Below are 24,466 nucleotides of genomic sequence, written 5' to 3'. Positions count from 1 at the left end.
CAATAGTACTCATGACCTGCCAACCTTTCCAACATCTGATCAATGAATGGTAACGGAAAATGATCCTTTCTGGTCGCCAAATTCAACCTCCTGTAGTCGATGCACACACGCCACCCCGTGACCGTCCTTGTAGGGAGTAACTCATTTTTCTCATTCCTTATAACTGTAGTCCCTCCTTTCTTCGGGACCACATGAACAAGACTCACCCAAGAGCTATCGGATATGGGATAAATTAGCCCAGCATCTAATAGTTTAACAATCTCTTTCCTAACCACTTCCTTCATTACGAGATTTAGTCTTCTTTGTGGTTGCACCACTGGTTTGTGACCATCCTCCATGAGAATTTTATGTATACACACCGTAGGGCTAATTCCCTTCAAGTCTTCTATCGCCCATCCCATTTCACTTTTGTGCTTCTTCAAAACCTTGACAAGCTTGTCTTCTTGAGAAACCTCTAGATTAGAGCTTATAATAGCCGAGCATTTCCTTTCGGGATCTAGAAAAACATACTTGAGATTTTCAGGCAATTGTTTCAGCTCATCCACTTTCTTGGTCTCATCTTTCTTTTCCTCAACTTGGGGTTCCCTTAAGTTTATCCATCGGAGTGATCGGGATCCCTTAAAGGGCGGTTGTGTTGCCATCATAGTTAACACTTCCATTTCCTTTTCATCAACTTCTTGAGTGTCTTCAGAGATTGATAGACTTAGAACTCTCTCCAAGGGCAATTTTTGTTCACTTAGAGGATTTTCTTTCAGAACCATTTGATAAATCACCTCTATGTGTTGACTGGTGGCCACATCATCTTTGTATTTCATGGTGTTACACACATCAATTTTTAACTCTTCGTCATAAACTTTTAGAGCCATGGTGCCCTCTTCTATATCTATCAAACATCTCCCGGTCTCCAAAAAGGGTCTACCAAGAATGAGCGGTATCTCTTCATCTTCCGGCATTTCTACGATCACAAAGTCTACCGGAAATACAAACATATCAATCTTCACAAGAACATCTTCCACCACTCCATAAGGTCTCTTCACAGAGTGGTCAACAAATTGAAGTGTCATTCTGGTATCTTGCATTTTTCCAATCCCCAACCTCTTGTAGATGGATAACGGCATGAGACTCACACTTGCCCCCAAGTCTATAAGGGCCTTTTTGAAAGATCTATCCTCGATAGTGCAAGGGATAGTTATCAAGCCTCGATCTTTTTTCTTTATCGGAATCTTCATACCCTACAAAATAGCACTACAAGTTTCGGTTAGTACAATAGAGTCAGTCTCAGTGCTCCTCCTTTTTGAAATAATATCCTTCATGAATTTAGCATAAGAGGGCATTTGCTCAAGTGCCTCCAAGAACGGAATGTTAATCTCAAGCTTTTTGAACATCTCCAAGAATTTCTCGAAGTTCTTCTCATGTTGTTCTTTCTTCTTATTTCTTGTGGGGAAAGGGAGTTTGACAACCGGCTTTGATTCACTAACTTTTTCTTTAACCACTAGTTTAGATACCGTCACCTCTTCACTAACAACCTCATTTTCTTTTATCTCCAAATCAACTTCAAGCAATTGGTCTTCTTGGTCATCATCTTTTTCAGGGACTTCTTTTGCCTTACCACTCCTTGTGGTTACCGCACTCACATTATTATGCTCTCATGGATTTGTAACTGTAGCACTCGGTAATGCACCTGGTGTTTGCGAACCCATGAGTTGTTGAGCAATCTTACTCATTTGCACTTCCAGATTTTTTATTGAAGCACCAGTGTTTCTCATATTACTTCTAGTCTCCTCTTGAAATTGTGAACTTTGAGCTGCCATTTTTTCAATGGCAATTTCCCAATCTGCTTTTCTTTGAACCTGTTGTTGAAATTGCTGTTGGGATTGGTGAAACTGTTGCTGGTAAGGTTGTTGTTGTTGTGGTTGGCTTTGATACTGGGTGGGCACTTGCTTCTGAGCATTTCCTTGTTGGTCCTTCCAGGAAAAATTTGGATGATTTGTCCATCCAGGATTATATGTGTTGGAGTAAGGATTGTTCTGCTTCAGAAAATTAATCTCTTCTACCTATTGCGCAGTTGCCACACAATGCATGGCGAAGTGAGGCCCTCCACAAATTTCACAACTAACAGCTTGAATATGTTGGACCGGTTGCACTTGTGCCACCGTTTGAGTGTCAAGAGTCATTTTCTTGAGTCTTCTCTCTACTTCAGCTGTTATTTGATCTTCCATCTTCACAACTTGATTTGCTAGCTTGAGATCAATGATGCCTTCAGGTTGACTTACACTGCGGTTATAGAGTTCCAGATGCTCATTTGCTGCAATGGCTTCAATGATTTTCTTTATTCCAGTGGCTATTGTAAAATTTGTTGAGCCACCGGCAACTGTGTCTATGAGTTGCTTAGTCTTCATTCTGAGCCCATTCACAAAATTTTGCATTTGTTCAGTTGCGTCCATGTTATGAGTAGGACATTCAACCAACAATCGCTTGAACCTCTTGTAAGCATCTCCGAGTGACTCTCCTTCCTTCTGTTTGAAATTTACAATATCATATCTCTTGCGGATATACACAGAAGTAGGGAAGTACTCATTCAAAAATGTTGTCTCCATTTGTTGCCAAGTTGTTATGCTTCCCGCGGGTAAAGAGTAAAACCACTATTCGGCATCTTCCGATAGTGTAAATGGAAACATCACCAACTTTTTTGCTTCCTCTGAGTGTCCCTCAATTTTTAACGATGTCGTCATGGTCAGAAATCTTTGTAAATGCTTGTTGGCATCTTCGTTGATTTTTCCGGAGAACGGTCTCCTTTCGAGTTGACAAATCGTTGAAGGGTGTAGCTGAAAATGATCAACATTTACCGGTTGGTTCACAATTGTTAACCTTCCAGTAGGAGCATTTGCACCTCCATAATCACCCAGAAGTCTTTCCGTATGAGGTGGTGGAGCTTCAGCCATTGGTTCAGAAACGGCTTCGGAGTCTTCCGAATGAACTGAAACAACTTCTTCTTTTTCAGACTCAGAAATAATAGGGGTTGCTTCTGAAAGTTCCGGCCTAGCTTTTCGTCGTCTTGCACGCAATAATCTTTCTGGTTCTGCGTCAAAAAGAAATTCAGCTGAGGCCTTACCTCGCATACACGGATTAGACAATTATTAGAATAAACAATAATACATAAATTTTTTGGCTGCAGAGCAACAAGATTCCAATTGAATTATTTTTCAACTTATACTTTGGCAGTCCCCGGCAACGGCGCCAAAAACTTGATCGGTAAAATAGCAAGTGTACTATTTGCACCAATATAGTAATAAAATTGGAGTTTTCCCGAGTATCGATCTCGAGGACTGCGTAGTAAGTACCAATATTTATAATAATTCAATTTAACAAAAGATCATATGGGGTTTGATGAGTGTTTTCAAAAATAATAAGAACGAAAATATAAATATTAAACGTATAAAAACTGTTTAACCGATATGAGAAAGCATGTTAGGGCTAGATGTATGAATTGCTTTGTAATACACTTCTTCCATATCATATAACATCTATGTTCTAATAATTCAAAACCGTTTCTCAAGAATTGTTTTCTCTATTTCCTTAGCCGAAAACCATTAACAGTCAACTTCAATCTTAATTCCTTAGTTATTCAAATTGCTGTTATGAAAATATGTAATTGATCAAGAATTAACGGTTACTACGGTTTGATCCTCATTCCTAAGTGATTAAACCTGGGTTTTTTATACAACAAGCGATAAGGCGGTTTGTCCGACCTAAACCTTAACCAGAGATCAGAATTTCATTTGTCCGATAAAATAAAGCATTAAGAACGTTGTATAATAATTTGAATTAAGAAAACATCGATGATTATAAGAACATAGACAAAGTATTCATACAGTAGCAATTCAGGGACACCCCCTAGCATTGGGGGGTTTATCTTCTCATAATATTCAAAGACAATAAATTACAAATTAGAGACATTACAATTTGTTGTTGATGAAAGTTGATCTTCAATCTCTTCCGATATTGAAGATCTCTTATCCTCTAAACACTTTGCAAGGTCGCTTCTTCTTTCTGTCTCTTTTCTTCTACGATCCAAAAAGTGTCTTTCTCTCTGCCAAAATTCAGACTAAATAGCTTCCAAACAACTAAAAACATTGCGAAATACCCAAACTGCCCTCCGGATGTACAAAGGGGTCAATACATAAAAAATCAGCAAATGAGGCGAAATAGCCAACATGGGCCGTGTCTGGTGACATGGCTGCCCATGTTGGCCTTACTGTAAGTCCAAATTCCAACCCTTGCTGACACGGGCCGTGCCAGCTGACACGGGCACCCGTGTCGGCCCCCTGTTTTCTGGGTTCCCTTAACTTGGTTCTGCACATGCTGACACGGGTCGTGTCAGCTGACACGGGCACCCGTGTCAACCCCCTGTTTTCGTTTATTTTTAGCTTTGCATTATGTCTTTGACATTCATTCTTCCGGTACGCATCTTTCAGACTTGTTATTTGACCTGGAAACCAAACAGTACTACACAGAAACGCATAAAATGCGACAAAAAGAGAAGAACTACTAATGCAACATAAAACAAGCGGAAATTCATAAAATGCAATAAACTAAAGAAATCACTAAAATAAAGAGCAAAATGTTACCGATTCTTGAAGATTCAATGCTGGATGAATGATGAAAACTAAGTGTAAATGGTGACCGATCAGCATACATGATAGATCCTATTGCAGATGCATATGGAATCTTATTCATGCGATCCCTTTCTTCCTTAGTTGAAGGGGATTGTGTTTTTGATAGATAAACGCCATGTTCCATAGGTATGAATCCTTTCTTGGAATCATGCATATTAAAGCGTCTCAACACTTTGTCTATGTATGTACTCTGACTTAGACCAAGCAGTTTTTGTGATCTATCTTTATAGATTCTGATTCCTAATATATAGGATGCTTCACCTAGGTCCTTCATAGAAAAGCATTTCCCCAACCAAGACTTTACTTGTTGCAGGGTAGGGACATCGTTTCCAATGAGTAATATGTCATCTACATATAATACCAGGAAAACGATTATGCTCCCATTAACCTTCTTGAAGACACAAGGCTCATCTTTGTTCTTGATGAATCCATATTGTTTTACTGTTTCATCAAAACGAAGATTCCAGCTTCTGGAAGCTTGCTTCAATCCATAGATTGATCTTTGTAACTTACATATCTTTAGGGCTTCTTCAGGTATGTCAAATCCTTCAGGCTGTGTCATGTACACATCCTCAAGAAGATTCCCATTAAGGAAAGAAGTTTTGACATTCATCTACCATATTTCATAATCATGATATGCAGCGATAGCAAGTAAAATCCAAACAGATTTAAGCATTGCAACTGGTGAAAAGGTTTCATCATAGTCAACCCCATGAATTTGTTTATATCCTTTTGCAACCAGTCTTGCCTTATAGGTATGTACCTTACCATCCATGTCAGTCTTCTTTTTGAAGACCCACTTTCATCCTACAGGGTTAACTCCTACCGGAGGCTCTACCAAGGTCCAAACTTGGTTTGTGTACATGGAATCCATTTCAGATTTCATGGCTTCTAGCCACTTCTCAGACTCAGGACCAGTTATGGCCTCTTGGTAGGTCACAGTCTCATCTTGATCCATGAGTAATACATCACCTTGATCATTTATGAGATATCCATATCTCTCAGGTATGTGATGTATCCTGCTTGACCTACGTTTGTCTTGTTCTACTTAAGCAGGCTGCTCTTCCACAACTACTTGTGTTTCCTGCTCTAATTCCTCCATAGGTGTATCAATGCTTTGTGATTCTTGAATTTCTTTAAGCTCTACTTTCCTCCCACTGATTCCTTTAGAAATAAAATCCTTTTCTAGGAAAACTCCATTTCGAGCAACAAACATTTTGCCCTCAGAAGGATTGTAGAAGTAATACCCTCTTGTTTCTTTAGGATACCCCACAAATAAGCATTTGTCAGATTTGGGCTCAAGCTTAGTTGAAATTTGTCGTTTCACATAAACTTCGCAACCCCAAATCTTCATGTAAGACATATGTGGTTTCTTACCACTCCATATCTCATATGGTGTCTTCTCGACCTTTTTGGATGGAACACGGTTAAGTGTGTAAGCTGTTGTCAATAGTGCATGTCCCCAAAAGGAGTTTGGAAGATAGGCGTAACTCATCATGGATCGGACCATGTCTAACAGGGCTCAATTTCTTCTCTCAGATACACCATTCCATTGGGGTGTTCCAGGAGGAGTAAGTTGGGATAGGATCCCACACTCTTTCAGATGGTCATCAAACTCTAGGCTTAAATACTCACCACCTCAATCTGATCGAAGAGTTTTAGTATTCTTACCTAGTTGGTTTTGTACTTCCTTCTTGAATTCCTTGAACTTTTCAAAGGACTCTGATTTGTGTTTCATTAAATACACATAACCATATCTACTGAAATCATCAGTAAATGTGATGAAGTACTGAAAACCTCCTCTTGCTGGTATGTTTAGCGGTCCACATACATCAATATGAATGAGGGCCAAAAGATCATTAGCTCTTTCACCTTTTCATGTGAATGGAGACTTTGTCATCTTTCCGATTAAACAAGATCTGCATGTCTCATATGATTCATAATCAAAAGAGTCCAAGAGTCCATCTTTATGGAGTTTAGAAATGTGTTTCTCATTTATGTGGCCTAATCGACAATGCCAAAGGTAAGTTGGATTTAACTCATTAGGTTTCATCCTTTTAGTATTAATGTTATAAATAGGAATTTCAAGATCAAGGACATATAATCCATTATTCATTTGTGCGGTAGCATAGAATATATCATTCAAATAAATTGAGCAACAATTGTTCTTTATTATAAATGAAAAACCAAACTTGTCCAAACAAGAAACGGAAATAATATTCCTGCTAATTACAGGTACATAATAACAGTTCTCTAACTGAATTATTAAACCACTAGGTAAAGTCAATACATAAGTTCCTATGTTTAAAGCAGCAACCTTTGCTCCATTGCCAACTCGTAGGTCAACTTCACCTTTTGCCAAATCTCTACTCCTTTTTAGCCTCTGCACATTGGTACAAATGTGAGAACCGCATCCAGTATCTAATGCCCATGATGCAGAAGTAGATAAATTAATTTCAATAACAAAAATACCTGAAGTTGAAGTCTCTACCCCATTCTTCTTATCTTCCAGGTACTTTGGGCAGTTTCTCTTCCAGTGTCCGGTCTTACCGCAATGGAAGCAGGTGCCTTCCTTTGCTATGCCTCCACTAGGCTTCAAAGCAGCAACAATGGGTTTGGGTTTGGCAACTTCCTTGCCTTTCCCTTTATCACCCTGCTTGGTGGGTCTTTTGTTCTGTCTCTTTCCATTTTCGATCATCAGAGTGGACTTCCCTTTTGACTTCAGATTCTGCTCAGCAGTTCTTAACATGGCTAGCAGTTCAGGAAGAGATTTGTCCATATCATTCATATTGAAATTTAGGACAAATTGACTGAATCTATTTGGCAACGATTGCAAGATCAAATCAGTCGCAAGTTCCTTCCCGAGGGGAAAACCCAGCCTCTCAAGGTTTTCCACATACCCAATCATCTTAAGTACATGGGGACCTACAGGGGCTCCCTCAGCTAACTTGCCTTGAAAAAGGGCTTTTGAAACTTCAAACCTTTCATGCCTTGCTTGCTCTTGATAGAGCATCTTCAGGTGTTCGATCATATCGAACGCTGCCATGTTCTCATGTTGCTTTTGCAACTCTGAGTTCATGGTAGCTAGCATGAGACAAGCAGTTTCATTGGCATCATCGACATGCTTCTTATAAGCATCTCTTTCTGCCTTAGGTGCAGAACTAGGAGGTTCCTCTTCAGGAACAGGTTTCTCCAAGACATACAGCTTTCTATCATGTTTGAGGATAATCCTCAGATTTCGGTGCCAATCCAGAAAATTTGTCCAATACAATTTTTCCTTGTCAAGGATTGATCGCAAAATGTTGTTAGAGGTGTTTGTTGTCATGGTATAATGAAAATATAAGTATCAATAACATATTCAATTAGGCCTTTAATTAAATATGCTCCCACTATTTTACTTAAAACAAATGACCCTCATCATTTGATTCGGAAAATCTCGTTGAAAGATTTTCTAGTGGGTCGAGATCCACATTTCACTTTGTTTTAAGTCCGCGTAGGCGGATTACACAAAACTAGGTTATTTAGGTAGGAACTCCTTCCAATTGTATCTAATACAACTCTCGAATATTTTAGTTAGGTGAATAACTCCTTATTCCAATCTATCACATGAATCATTTCCAACTCTTGCTTCTAAACATATATAATCTTATTATAATTTGTTTATTTAAGTTTGACCCATTGTTTTAGCAATTGGATATTACAATTATCCCATCGCGCCTTACTAATATAGAACATTCACCTCGCGTAGGCGGAACCTACATTATCCGATACTAGTCTTGATGAGTGCTAAAACTTGGAAAGCATAAATTTAATATTTAATTTGAGGGAATTTGCAATTATTCTGATCTCACCGGCTTATTTATCATATAAATCGTCTCTCACATGCATCAACATACATTCACATGCATCAACATACATAATGAAACAGTTATGGCCCCTAGCACAATTGTTCTCCCAAGCCAATGAGAGAACCTAAGCTAATCTAATAACGATCTAAGATTCTCCAAGCAAGATCTTAAAGGTTGTCCTCCTTTGATATTGAATTCTTCTCTTTCTTCATAATATTACATTACATAAAAGAAGCTCGTTTTACATACGAGGGAGTGAGATGAGAAAAGAAGTTACATTATGAGATTAAAAGAGAGGCACGACATGCAGGTCGTATTTTAAAAACCCAAAACAAAATAAAGGAAAACTAAGGCCATAACCGATCACCACAAGACAATAATAATAAACACATTATTATTATTAATTTTAATTCTTTTAATTAATTAAAACCAAATTAAATTTCGGCGACCGATCACACTACGCAGAGTTAGTCGGGGGTCCGCTGCCCGGTCAGCAGGAACGGGGGTCTGCTGCCCGGTCATTTGAAATCGACGTCGTTTTTCACATCAACACTTGATACTTTAAAGCACAACCCTTGTGCCGTCATTAACCCTAATGCACCAATTTCAGACCGTCAAACACACCTCGATTGTTGATTCAGTATGATTGATCAACACGTCATTACTTCACCATACTAATGTCGGATCAAGAAGCAAACGTACATTGATCGCTCAAAGGAAAATAACCATTAAGTGTTTGAATGAACGAAACAGAAACAGTATATCATATATACCGTATTTTGCATCAGGATTATTTATATCATATATATAACTTGATCGATCTCAATTGCATAACCTATGGACGATCGATGTATCGTTGCTTCACCATACTAATGTCGGATTCCGAAGCATAGTCAACATCAATCATCCAAATCATACACACATGATGCCAAATTTAATTACTCGTTTATTCTTTGATTCATTTTGTCTTTTAATCGTATTAATACAGAAAATACAGAAAATAAACAACTATCAGATGCATGGTTTCGTAAGTGGCTCTGATACCACTGAAGGAGAAGAGCGATCCAAAATGCAGCGGAATTTAAAATTTCTCCTTTAGTGATCCTTATGAATGAGCATGATTAGTGATAGAATCGTTACCTCTTGTGGCGATTGTAACCTTTGATGCAGACCTACGGAGCGATCACGAACGTTGAACAATGGCAACGCCTCTACTCAGTCCACACTAACGAATTCCTTCAATCTCAGTGCTAGCTGCTACGAATGAAGGCTTTGAGTGAGTGAGAGAGAGAGAGAAACGAAATTGCAACTGCACAAATGCTTCTACACAAGGGTTCTATTTATAGAACCACTTGTGTGGACTGCAAGCTAAAAAGCCCACTCAAGTGTATGTGGCCCATATCTTATAATATGCCAAAATCACTTAAGCGTGTGGTACCTTACCATATTTCGTATTCTACTTAAGTACACTGTATCTTATGATGTTCTACAATTCACTTAAGTGCACCGTACATTACGGTATTCCTTAGTTACTCTATATCTCATCAATCTGTCCTTTTGTGTGTGACCCTGTAGGTTTTCGCGGCATTGACAATTATATTAAATCACGCATTTAACATAATAAACAGTGAGTGGTATCTAGCAACACATCACTGCTACCCAAGACACGAAAATGTCATGTGATCTGACAAATCCTTTTGTGATAATACTTATGTGTACAATTACCCTTTTGCCCTTATGTCTATATTGAACACAAGACATAGACCGTGTCATCCTTGTCCAGTTCAATATTGGGCTCATAGATATTTATCCTGTTACGCAGGATGGGCAAATTCCATATAGGTCACTCATGTCCCTTAGCATGCTTCGTGGAGTACCCATCAACTGTCTTTATGGTCATCCAGTTACGGACAATGTTTGATCAACAATAAGGCACTCGACTCTACATCTAGGGTCCATAATAGTTTCAGGTCGAAGGGTGGTATACACCATTATCACCATGAGAATAACTTATGACACTTTGCATAACATTCTATATAGTATTCTCATAGCGGGTCAATCCAGTATAAATATTACTCTTAATATTCATACCTATGTTTAAGACTTGATAACTCCTTATCCATGATCCATGAGATGTGATCATCAGTCTATATACATAATAGTCTTAATGCTTTAATGTTATCCCACTTCACAATAAAGCTCGACTACAGATACTTTAAGGATAATGTCCTTATGTTTAATGAGATTTCATGATTAAGTCACACTTGATACATTAAACGGACTAGCTATTCTAGGGACTTTATTAAACAAACATAATAAAGAAAAAGCCTTTTATTATTAATAAATAATTCGATACAAGTACCAAATGTATTGACCTCTAGGGCTTACACCAACACACCCAACACTAATGTGAACCCACCCAAACCCAACAACCAACCACACAACATCAACCGACCACATAGACACAACAACCAAACACCCAACATCGCAACCCGTTCATGCCAACCACCGAACAACCAACCATCCAATGTCGCACCCCGTTCATACCACCCACCCAAACACAAAACCAAGAATCAAACCCCGCATCCACAACCGTCTACAACCCAAATAATTCACATGGGTCACTTCATTGTAGCCCCCCACCGATGAACATCCAACCATTATTTAACTATAGTATGCCCCAGGAACCATTGCTTAGTTTCCAAAATGACTCAATGGCCTAATTTGGGCAACTATACCGTCCCCAATTCACCCAACCCCAACACCCTAACTACGATGACATGGGCACTGAACTCCATTACGGAAGCGTCGTTGGCCAGAGTCCCTCCGGATATTGGGAGCAAATGATGACACATATGTCAAATACCGCTGGAACTTTCGTCGAACCTTCCAACCAGCCATCGCTCGATCAGGTCAGCACCCAAAGACCACAAACACCTCAAGAAAATCGTGGGAGACCTCAGAGACAAACTAACGCACCAGGATGTGGAACCGGGGGACGTTATAATCGGGCCGATCATTAGTTTATTGTCAGTCCAATGTAACCAATTATTACATATTCAATGAATTTATTTTTTTTCATTACTATTTCTTATTTATTAAATAAAAAAAATTAAATATTAAAAATTAAATAATTAAAAAAAAATAGAAGGGGGTGTATGCGCCAGAAGAATTGACGCATACACCAACCAAAACACACTAAGGCGCCACTAGCATTGGCGCTTCCTCATGAGAAGCCCAATGCATGCGTCAATGCTATTGGCGCCTCCTCCTTACGCTTTGGGGATGCGCCAATTCATCTGACGCATCCTCTACCAAACTTGATTATTTTGATTATTTTTTTTGAATAATTGGTTATTTTCGATTTTTTTTGAAAAAATTGATTATTTTGAAAAAAAAATACTCTTTATTTTATAATTTATACGAGGGTCTATATATATTTCGTTTGAAGGCCAATGTTGTTGTGCATATTTTATGAGTATAAATTCTTAAAATGAATTTTCTTTTTGTAACTTTTATGTAATTCTATCATTATTAAAAATTATTATACATTATTAAGGAATCAAAATACTATTAAGAGTTGTTAAGAATTACTACCTCCGTTCCTATTTGTAAGAGACAAATTGTAACTTTCTTTTGGTCCTTTTTATAAGAGACACATTATAAAATTAAATTTTATTAATTGAGAAATCTCATTTATACCCTTAGTAAACAAAATGCAATATTTATTATTCATTGGGCATTAATGTTTTGAAAAGAACGTGCTATGTATATTCCCCATACACATAATGGGTATCTAAAGCCAAACCTATTCAGTTTCCATTAGCATCACTAGAGCAAAGCAATATTTGACATATAGCCTTTCTATCTTCGTTATTCAGGAAACCCCGTTTTTTAGAACTTTCACTTATCACCGACTCTGCAATAAATCATCAAAACGTATAATCAAAACACACAGTGGACTTTCATATATGTGTTGCTCAATCAAATTAATAAAAAACTAAAAGAAAAATGGTAGTGTATAAATATATTAATGGATATCATCATGTATATTACCATGCATATAACTATATATGTTAGCCAAGTATATTAACGTGTCACACAGTAATCAATATATAAAGAGATTGCTCACCATTTTCATCTGTCATGGACTTAATTCTAGTAGATGAAAACTAAATTTCTAGTATGATTGAAATGAAACACCAACTCTCTTTATATAAAAAAGACAAATATACTACCAAAATTGGTGGGAAGATTATTTTGGTTTTTAAAATTTGGTGGGAAGATGTATAAAAAAAATAGAGGGAAATTTAATTTGCATCTAATTTTTCACGATGAGAATGTGGAAAGCCAATTTTTTTGTTGTAATTATTTTTGGATAGAATAAATGCTGACCAATTTTTATTATATCAACATTTGGCTTAATTATAACATTAATACTACTAAATGTTTAACTTAGGGGTATTTTTGGAAGTACAAGTTTATTTTTCAGAAAAACTAATTAAAAGAAATATTCCTTGGTTTGTGTGATTTCTTATGTTTGTCTCTTACAAATAGGAACGGAGGTAGTATTATTTTTATAATCAAAATTTTGTAATCTTTTAATAATACCTTATAATTATTATGTAATTAATGTTAATACATTTTAATAGTAAAAGAAATCCTAATTAATTACAATTTATAGAAATATTCATTCAAAAATCACAAAACATTTTTTTATTCAAATACAATAATAGCCATTTATATTTATAAATTATTTTAATGAACTTCAAAACTCATAAATCTTTTATGTATGAATGAAAATGGAAACCGCCATTGTTATATATCTTATTGTTAGATAATTAATTGATAATCCTGGATAATCTTCGAAGAATCGTGTTCGTTCACTTTCCGAACAAAGTATTTCGACCCTATTTATGCCTGGGTTCACGAAATCTTTGTGGGGATAATTCTTGAAGAGAGAATGTTTCTGGCAAAAGAAAGATTCTGGAACGTAGAATGGTTTTTGTGTGTAACCCCAAACCGAGGCCAGATTTCCCCCTTTTATAGGAGAACGAAAACTGAAAACGAAAAGTCATACCTTTTCAAGAAAAACGGTAATAACGGCTGGGAAGGTTCAAACGTTCAAAAGAAAATTTTCTTCGGGGCGCTGCCCCGCACCCCGCCAGGGGCTTCGCCCCTTGGAACCCCAGCGGGGCGCTGCCCCGCACCCCTGGCCTTGGAACCCCGTTTTCAATTACTTGCAGTCAATTACACGTTGGCTCTACGAGCGTGCACTCCGCACTACTCCTAACTCGTTTCCAAGCTTTAACGCATAATTGCATCGGCCTATAGTAAATCTCATTACTACTAAAATCATGGGTGATACTAAAATCACCAACACTTATTATATGTGTTGTTAAATAGGAAATTATTATTTAAATTTTTTGTAAACTCAATCTATATCACAATCCGCAAAGTTTGTTATTGCAAGTGAATAAAATCTATATCAACAAATTTACGTAAACTCAATTGTTTAGTATCAAAAGATATTAAATATATATTTTGTATGATATTGAATATTAATTAAAGAATGGTTCATTGCTTGATAAAAAGTATAACATATACGCTATCAATTTTAATTAATATATTTTGTTATATAGGGATAAGTCATTGTGATACTTTAATTATAGTTTTTTGAAAATATGATCACACTTTAACTATAGCTTTTTACAAATATGGTCAAACGTGAAATGAGATTAAATCTTCTACTCACAAGCACAATAAAATATAAAATAATGTAGTCAATTATCATTCTTTGTATAATGACTTATAAAACTTAACTGTAATGAATCCATAAATTTACATTACAAAAGAATTTCAAATTTCAAATTTGCAAAAAAATATGTATAGTAAAGGTTTGGAAAAAAAATTAGGTTGCTTTGTTTTATTAATTTAGAATATGAAAATTCAATGCACTAAACCTAACATTTTTTTTTAAAAAAATTCTTAATAAGTGATCGGATACTGGTTAACATGATCCTTTACATTATTATGTTATGATAAAATTGGTGAATTGGATTGAACTGAGTTTGGTCAAACCCGTTACCCAACCCGTTTAACTTTAGTGGGTTGGGTCCGTCGTCCAACCCGTAATTTCATTGTCAAAACTGACCCAAAACGACCCGTTCATTTATGAGTTGGGTTGGGTTTACGGTTTGTATTTTAAGTAAAAATTATTTTTTTAATGATTTATTTCAATATATTTTTTTAACACAATTCAAATTGGAATAAACACATCATATAATATCCAATAAAATTCATCAACACGATATAATACTTGATAATAGTATAAAATTTTACTAGACACGTTATTTTAATAAAATACGTAAGTTGGAAATGACATGTAAAAAAAAAGAAACAATATTTAGTCTTAGATGTACGTAAACTAATTGGTCTAATAATATTATTGTTTGAGAAAAAAAAAATTGGCAAAATTATCGTTAATAGTTAGATATTAATTTTATATTTTTATTTAAAATAATAATAATAAAAAATAAAAAATTACTAATGTTACATCAATGGGTTTGATCAATGAGTCTGCGAGTTGAGAAACTCAAACATGATACTCTAACCAAAACTGTTCGGGTCATTGCGGGATGGATTGGATATACTCGTAAATGAATGAGTTTGAATAATTTATAGGTTGGTTCGGTTTGGGTAAGTGGGTTCGCGGGTCCACCCGCACCCATGAACATCCCTAGTCTTTTCCTCACTTAAATTGAACGATATTAGATATCTCATATTTAATGAATTATGAAATACTATAAAAATTTAACAAACATTATATGATTCAATCCATCAATTCTAATCATATTATTACCAATTTTTTAAATCGAATTTTTTTACCTCCTAACTAAGTAACTCTATTTCTTTTTAACTAAAAGATCTTATTTTTTATGATTTTTATTTTATTTTTGATACAAATATTTTTATAAATAGAAGCTAAAACAAAATTAATTTGTATATAGGTAAAAGAATTTATTATTTAATACAAATATTTTTATAAAAATAAAAGAAAGCATATTATTAATAAACAATGTTATTTTTATAAACGAAAAAAGTGTATTGTTGATAAATGATGTTATTTTTATAAACGAAAAAAATGTATTGTTGATACAAATATTTTTATAAAAATGAAGGAAAGTATATTATTAATACAAATATTTTATAAATGAAAAAATATATATTGTTGATACTAATATTTTTATAAATGAAAAAGAGACTACCGTTGATATATATATATATATATATATATATATATATATATATATATATATATATATATATATATATATATATATATATATATATATATATATATATATATATATATATATATATATATATATATATATATATGGGAAGAAGTGTATGGTTGATAAATAATATTATGGTCACAATCACAAATTCATAAAACTATATTTAACTATTTAAATATGTATCTTTATATATATTTTTTTTTTTATGTATTCCTATTGATCTTCATATTACTCGACTCGTACGAACTTACATGTCTTTTAAGATTAATGAAAATATCGTCTTAAGAGTCTCATCAACTTTTTCGCAGATCTTTTACATAAAATAAATTATTATTTTTTCACCAAGTTTTTATAACTTATTATAATATAATAAGTTACTCATTAATTATTTTAAACAAATAAATAATTAGATGTGGTACAGATGTATGCCATATTAAAAATACAATTTTTTTAAAATTATAATTACCATTTAAAATTATTTATTCAATTTTTTAATATTATGGTTATCTTTTATAATTAATGCATACTAAAATATATATCTAATTATCATATTTCGTGTTGCATATCGATCTAATTTTTTAAGGACATGTTTATTTGCATTAATATAGTTTTTTTTTGTAAAACTTAATAAAACAATTCTACATTATACAATTAATTAATATTCGGATCACAAATACGAATTGACACATTTTTATTTATTTTATTTATTTATTTATTCAATAGTATATTTTTTATTTATATTTCTTAACCATTACTATAACATAATTCAAGTCGGTAGATCAACCTTAAATAAGAATAAATCGTACCATGAAAGAAACGGGGAGTAAAGAAATTTTGAAACTACTTAAAGAATATATTATCTATCTTATTTCTGATAGTTCTTAGATAAATCCAATGCATGTTTTCTCAAATAAGAAAGGTACAATTGTTGTTCAAAATGAAGAGAAAGAGTTGATCCCAATTCGAACAGTTATCAGATGGCGTATGTGTATTGATTATCAAAGGATGAACCAAGCAACTCGAAAAGATCATTTCCATGACTTTTTATGGATCAAATGTTAGAAAGACTAGCATATCAATCTTATTACTATTTCTTGAATGACTATTCAGGATACAATCTAAATTTTGTAGATCCTGCAGATTAAGAGATCAAGATAAGACTGCTTTTACATGCCATTTAGTGTTCGTTTATCGCATAATTTCATTTTGATCATGCAATACTCCCGCAACTAGAGGAATTACCATAACTATTTAAGATATTAAAAGCACACATAGTAAGGTTGTACTGATAGTTGTGATAAGAAAATATATAGAAAATTATTAAACTTTAATTCAACAATGTATTTGATTTTAAAGAATTGGGAGTTTTTAATATTGGATATTAATCACTAAATATGAGCAAGAATTTTTTTTCATGTGTATTATTTTATTTTTAAAAAAAGTATATATATTAATAGTTATGGATCTTGCAAACAAAATGAGTATCGTTCAAGTGAACAAACAGTCAAACCTAAGGGTGTTCTTGAAGTTGATTCAAATACATCAGTGTTAGCTCAACTTGAGGCAATTTCAAAATAGTTAGTTGCATCTGCACTTGGTCAAGCAAATATGAGTCAGGTTCGAACACTAAGGTGTGATTTTTACGGGGAAAGATGTGCAAATGGAAACTTTGTACTAGAGGGAGTTAGCACTGAAGCTAAGTATGCAAACTTTCAAAAGTGATGAAATAGTGAATGAAAGACCAGGAAAAAAAACCAACCTTTTGACCCCTTCTTTTAATTCTTATGCATGAATGACAGATGATGCAGAGGAATTCATGAATGGAGAACTAACTGTAAAAAGTAAACTATTTGACTATTTACCTATAATTCTCAATCATAAATGACAATTATGCTTTTCGAAGACACAAAAGAAATTAAGTACTCTCGACTCTTCATCCATCTAGGCCTCATAATAATGTAATGAAATGAATGATGAAATGTATGATCAAATGGAATGGTCATGCCATGCTAATGCAAATGAAAAAGACTCAGGGTAATATTTAGGATATGACACCTAATTTGTTGGGTCTTTGAAGAATTTTGCCTTAAAAGGAGTTCGAAAGCAGTTGCGCCATAATGTAACCTTAAGATGGCTTGAACATTGGAGCAGTATGCCCCTGATTAACCGATGCGTGAAGCGCTCTGCCGAGCCTTGAAGTGATTTGCCTCAGATTGATTGGTCGTTATAATTATTTATTGCAATATTTGAACCTTGAAGCAGTCTTCCCCTTATTAAACCGACTCTTAGAACAGTTTACCGAGTCTCTAGTTGGATTGTCCCTTGATTGACAGAGTCTCTAGACAGGTTGCCCCTGATCACACAATTGTTGAAATTTCTCGATACTAAATACTAGTTTGCAAATAAGATTGTCCTTTCAAAATGGTAATCCTAATGCAATGCTCATGCAATTTTTGAAATCAAAATTTTATTGAAATGATGGTGCAATGTATAGTGAAGAGATCACCGGGCAGAATGCAGTGATTTAGACACTTTAAAGTGTGGAAAATGTAATGCGGAAGCAATATACCTTTGCAGATGATTAGCAAATATTCTTGGAGTCAGTTTAATACAATTTTACTATAGTAGGCTTTCACAGTAAACTTAACTTCAATTAAATCTTTTGAAGGTTGTAACGTGGCATGATTCATGGTGTATGAATAAAAGGATTATAAGGCTCAAAATTCAATTTTAACCCTCCCTCATTCTCCTTCTGATTATATGCATTCCTAAGTTTAATTAATTCAACGAATGCATTCAGTTTTCAAGAAAATTTTGCGGTTGTAAAAATGAACTCATTAAACTTTATCTTCATTCCTAAGTTCAATTAATTTAACACATACATAGTAAGGTTGTATTGATAATTAATATAAAAATATATATTGAAAATCGTTAAACTTTAATTCAACAATGTATTTGATTTTAAAAAATAGAGAGTTTTTAATATTGAATATTAATCATTAAATATGAGCAAGAAATCTTATATATGTGTATTGTTTTATTTTAAAAAAAAGTATATATATTAATAATTATGGATCTTGCAAAGAAAGTTAAAAAAATTAAGAAAATATAAATTTAATATTGAAAATAAAAAAATAAAATATAAGTTGAATTAGCAATCGAAAATAAAGATAAAAAGAAAAACGTAAATTTGGTTAGTTTGAATATAAGTTGAATTAGAGTTAGATTATTTTTCAATGTTTGGTGATAGGAGTAGTAACATAGATTAATTAAATAATTACAACATGTATGTATATTACAAAAGTATGAATGGGTTACAGAAAAGCAAAAGCATGTGAGTCTGTATGTATTTGGCATGATGGACTGGAAACAAAACGAATGAAAAAAATATCAAACAATGGCTTCGCCCAGGCTCGAACTGGGGACCTTCAGTGTGTTAGACTGACGTGATAACCAACTACACCACGAAACCACATGTTTATGATTTCTCAGTTACTCTTTTACAATGCTTAATAACTAAATCAAGTAATATCTCATAAACCTTTCACCAGGGGTGCAGCTACTTTAATTTGAATTCAGTTTTCTCTCTCTCATACTTATTATTTCTCCTTCACTAATATTCTTTTTCTATCCCAATTCACCTTATTTTATTTATTACAATTAATACACTTATTTTATTAAATCTACAAAATTTAACTTTTTATATCAAACATTCTTATTTTTTTATATATAAATTATAATTATTTATTTTAATTTTTGAGTTACCTAAATTCAAGAGACGTGTATGTGTATTCTAATATTTTCCTTTTATTTTTATTTAGCATTGTTTTTGTCTTATATTTGTCACTTTTAAATCTCATTGTATTTTTTATTACATATATTGACATGTGATGACATATAAAATAATCATTATCTTGTTTTAGATGCTTTTGACTAGATTTCACGCAAATCATGAAAATGTCTAATAGAGTCAATTCATATGCAAATAATAAAATAATTATAATTAATTAAGATTTGTGCCAACTTTTCAACGTCATTCCTCCTCACACTCTTATGGTTATAAATAGTAGTCATATAAAACTAGTTTTCATGCAAAACAAACATGTTTGGCCCAAAAAATATAATAGAAGATTAGATGATCACCGGGACGAGTTAGATGGTGCAAGCCATGTATAACTACCACATCTCATTGGGATACTTCTTACAACCACCTCAATAACCATTACATTTGAGATTTTTATACTCATTTTTCCTACTTTTAATTTACATCCATAATAGACAATATATGATTTAAGTATGGGGATGGTACAATCTCTTTTGTTTCTTATTTTATATACTTTCTAGTTTAACATTTTTAAATGATTCATCATTATTCTCCTACTTATACCTATGCTTATAATCTTTTCCTTAAAAATTTAAAGGACTTTCTTGCCTTGCACTAGAGGACTTAAGAAATTACAAAGATGTTTGTTTACAACAATAATTCACACAGAGTGATAAACTAAATAAAGCTCACTTACACGTAGGGATGAGAATATGGTAGGCAGGCCTACATGAGCCTATAGTTTTACCTATTTAAATAAAAAGACTGGGCCTAGACTTTTTCAAAAGCCTATTTATTTAAATATGTCTAACTTAGGCTTTTAAAAAAACCTATGAAGTCTTATAGGTCGGGCTATATATAAATATATATTAGAAAATAGGCTAAATAGTATATGAAAGGCTTTGTTATCTATGTAAAAAAAAAGGTAAAGTGGACTATTTGAAAACCTTAATGTGAAACTCACTTTTAAATAGGCTTCAGGACAGGCTAGACTTTTAAAAATGTCAAACCAGGCCAAGAAAAAAGTCTATAATAGACCATATATTATTTTTCTTAATTATATTTTGTCATCAAAATTCCATAATTAGAGGTTATTTTTCTTCAAACCACTGTTGGTTCAATATAGTTTTGTTGCATTGATTAAAAATTTTAAAATGTGTTCCTTTGACTATTTAGAATGTTGTTGAGTAGTATTTAAAGACACACGAGTTACTATAATAATTTTTGTCACAAGTTGTTGAGCCTTCTATTGAAAAGTGAGATTTTTAATTCAGTTTTTGAACATACTTTTCTACAAAAAAAAAATGAATCGTGTGAAACTTTGAGCATGGACAATGATCTATTATGGAACCAGAAATGGAGTAAAGATCAGAAACGATTGTGGATCTGAGCTCCGACGTGGTGGATAGGGGCATGGCTTTCAAGGTCAATATGTGAGAGAGAAAAGTATATTTAAATTGAGTTTGAAACTTGTCACCTGAATTTGGATCCTTTTTTATATATAGTAGATATGAAATAACAAACTCATTATTTGTTAGGAGTAAAATGCAGAGAGTTGTTGGATGTGAATGCAATTGAGATCCTTTGTGATCACCAGGAGGAAAGTTCTCGTGTACTGGGAAGATTTTGGAAGGACTATGAATCGTTCAGGATGGTCGGTCGGGGTCGCTATGGCTGGCCCAAAATAGTTTCCCCCAAAACTCGTGTCTATGCATAGAAAGGCAATGGTTTATTACAGCATCCTCGATTGCCGACCACTCTCCCATTTACATTTGGAAGAGAAAAATGGAGGTCTTCTTGTTCTTGGGGATTCACGTATTTAATTCCTCATACTCCAATTTTATTTTGGGAGGTGTGGTCATTACGACTCTTGGAAATTGGAACACTTGAGTGGTGCGTACGAGTGATTTAACATGTTAGATAAAGTTTATTTCCTTTTGGATGCAAAAGTATAGTTCTTGAAGAGTCAACACCATTTTTCTTTGAGACATTTTCCCAATTTAGCAGTTATCTCCTCTTTTTTTAAGAATTCTCTTTCATGCATCTGAAAAGTTAGTGCATTATGGGTAAAAAATCATAGAAAAATGTTCACAAATCCTAGAATAATGCTCAATCTTTTTGGATGGATTATGTTTACTCTTTCATCATTTATGCTTTCCCCATAAATGGTAGTCTTAATGGAGCCTTTCATGAAGTTTTCCCATCATCGAATTGAGGTGCCTTGACTCCAACTGAGGATGAAAGGATATGTAGTAAATATGGAGATCATGTCATTCCTTTTTATGAATGCACCTTCTCTGTTCTAGGTCTTCGCCTGTCTTTCATTACCTTTGAGATATAAGTTCTTAAATATCTGGTGATGGCTCCTTCACAACTTTATTCAACAAGCTGAGTGTATGTGAATGTCTATATGTATTGGTGTGAATAATTAAAATGAAATCCTTATGTGACCCTTTTCTTTCATCTCTTTCGATATTGTTGTGGCCCTGTGACTCGGATGCAGAGTAGAGGGTTAATTTATTTGGACTCGATCGTCAGAGGCTTTGGTCCTCTTCCTGAGTTGCAACTTTTTGAAGACCGGTTGTTTCTAGTTCATGATGTATTTGTTTTTACAATGATTGTGTGAAGATTGGATGAAGGATGAAGTACAAGTCTGGCTTATAAAATGGGTAACATGGTTGGCATGGAGTGACATTGCTTTGAATACTCTTCTGAGGTTCCAAAGTGTGCCTGGTTATCCAGCCAGTTCGTTGATGATATGATGAGACTCACTCTCCTCCAAGGACCTTCAGACTCCTCCTTCAAAAGAGTATTCCTCGTATCTGGTCAATCTGTTTGGGATTGCCCTGAAGGAAGAATTGGCGACTTTGGCTTGGTATACCCAGCGTGTGTATACCACTTTGTCCCTTAATGAAGTTGGTCGTTTGGAAGCTCTTTGGTCTGATCAGCAATGTATTAAGAAGCAGCGTCTGGAAGAGAGTGTTAAAAATATAAGTCTTAAGTGGGATAAATACTTATAGGAAATACATGCAACTTTTACTTCTCTTACTAAGATAAAAGATGATTTGGCCCCATTAAACTCCTTGGCTCTCTGGCTGGTCATGAGACTCGTCTGGTGAGGATCATGATTAGGAAGAAGCAAGCTCTAGTTATTGCTCAATGTAATTTATCATATGCTCAAGCATCTCTTTCGGTAACTCGTAGGGGGATGAAGTCTCTACACCTTGAGAACCCTTCTCTAACTCAAAGTTTGGCTGACTGTGTGGCCCCCCGTGTTGGGACAACATCTCAATATTTTGAGAATGCTTTGCACTCAGTGGATCATTTTCACTATCTTCTGCTTATCTCGAGGGAGCAGGTTTTTTACTGGATCACATGCTCATAGATGGGGAGGTCGTCTTTTTTTTGGAGTAGCCATGTCATCCCATTTTTTGTGTGTAATGTATGTATATTATTGTTTTAATGAAATAATATATGAATATATATTTTCTTATTTAGAATGAATTCTTTTTTCACTTGTATAAGATGTGTCTATGTGAGTGAGTGCATAACTCGAAATATTTGTGAGAACTTACAAGGTTTTCCCTAGAAGTTCATTGTGTTAGAACAAAATTTAGTTATTTATTTATACCTTGAGTTTTGATGATAACAATGTTGTATTTGTGTGAGAAGAATTTTGGTACCCTAATGGTTTGTTATTGTGTAGCTTTAGCAACCAGTTCTAATTCTTAGTCCCGCTTATGCTAATCACTCATGAGAAGCTCTGAAAGATGTAAAGTTGTTGCTACAATGTTCTTTCTGCTTCTATACTGATTCACTCATGAGAAATTCCAAAAAGATGATATGTTGTTGCTGCAATATTCTCTCCACTTCTACTTCTGGATGTGACTCTAATTGTCAATTTTCTGAAGAATGGAAAGCTTCTGAAGTTTTGTTACTTAGCTGAAGATTATGAAGATCTCAAGCCAAATGTTGAGGTTATCAAGGTTCTGACCGAAGAGTCTGAAGATCTCAAGCCAGATTGATGACTCTGTCAAGGTTTTAACTGAAGATTATGAAGTTTCTGAATCTAGCTATATGTTTCTTCGTTTCATGCTTCATCATTTTTTATCAGAAGCCATTGAATTTGAAGATAAGATCAAAATGGATACGTGATCAAATAGTACATGGTACAAATCAAATATGATTTCCACTACTTGAGATCGTGGGCAAATGACAATAGTATTTTTCACACCTGTCACTAATCCATTAGTGGACAACTACATTTTGATTATTTCGGATTCGCCCTTAAACAGTTCCTTTTTCATGGTATATAAAGAGGTCTTGGAGACTTGAAGAAAAGACTACTGTAACAATTTTACAAGACTGTTTTCTACGTGAAAAATCTCTAAACATTGTGCATACTTTTCTTTAAGTGATTGTATTTCGTTTGTGTAAAATCTGCTTGTGTAGAAGCAACTTGTAAACACAAAACCTTTATTCAAACTTATTGTTTTTTATTCCTTAAGGAGACTAGGGTATAGTCGGATCCTTAAGAAGACAAAGAAGGTTATTCTTTGTGATATTTGGAATTAGTTGATTATAGTGGATTAAGTCCTTGTGTATAAGGCAAAATTACCTTGGCGGGTGGACTGGAGTAGCTTTGAGTTTCAAGCAAACCAGGATAAAAATAATTGTGTTTTTATCTCTTTATTCTTATTATTTGTATGGTGTTCTTAAGTTGGTAAAAAAATTGTTTTTAAAACCCAATTCAAACCCCTCTTTCTTGTGTTTTCACACCTTCAATTGGCTTCAGAGCTCCGGTTTTGATTGTGATGA

At 34.1% G+C, this 24,466-nt stretch overlaps 1 non-coding gene across 1 annotated transcript; it reads right to left on the bottom strand.

Moving 5' to 3' along the window:
• Positions 1 to 19,223: 19,223 nt before the first annotated feature.
• Positions 19,224 to 19,297, bottom strand: TRNAV-AAC (transfer RNA valine (anticodon AAC)). The gene has a single exon. It is a non-coding gene; the product is annotated as a tRNA-Val (tRNA).
• Positions 19,298 to 24,466: the final 5,169 nt, after the last annotated feature.

The sequence above is a fragment of the Lathyrus oleraceus genome, chromosome 3, assembly GCF_024323335.1.
Source record: "Lathyrus oleraceus cultivar Zhongwan6 chromosome 3, CAAS_Psat_ZW6_1.0, whole genome shotgun sequence".
NCBI lineage: Eukaryota > Viridiplantae > Streptophyta > Magnoliopsida > Fabales > Fabaceae > Lathyrus > Lathyrus oleraceus.
The sequence above is the reverse complement of the archived record's forward strand: the minus strand, read 5'-3'. Positions and strand labels throughout refer to the sequence as shown.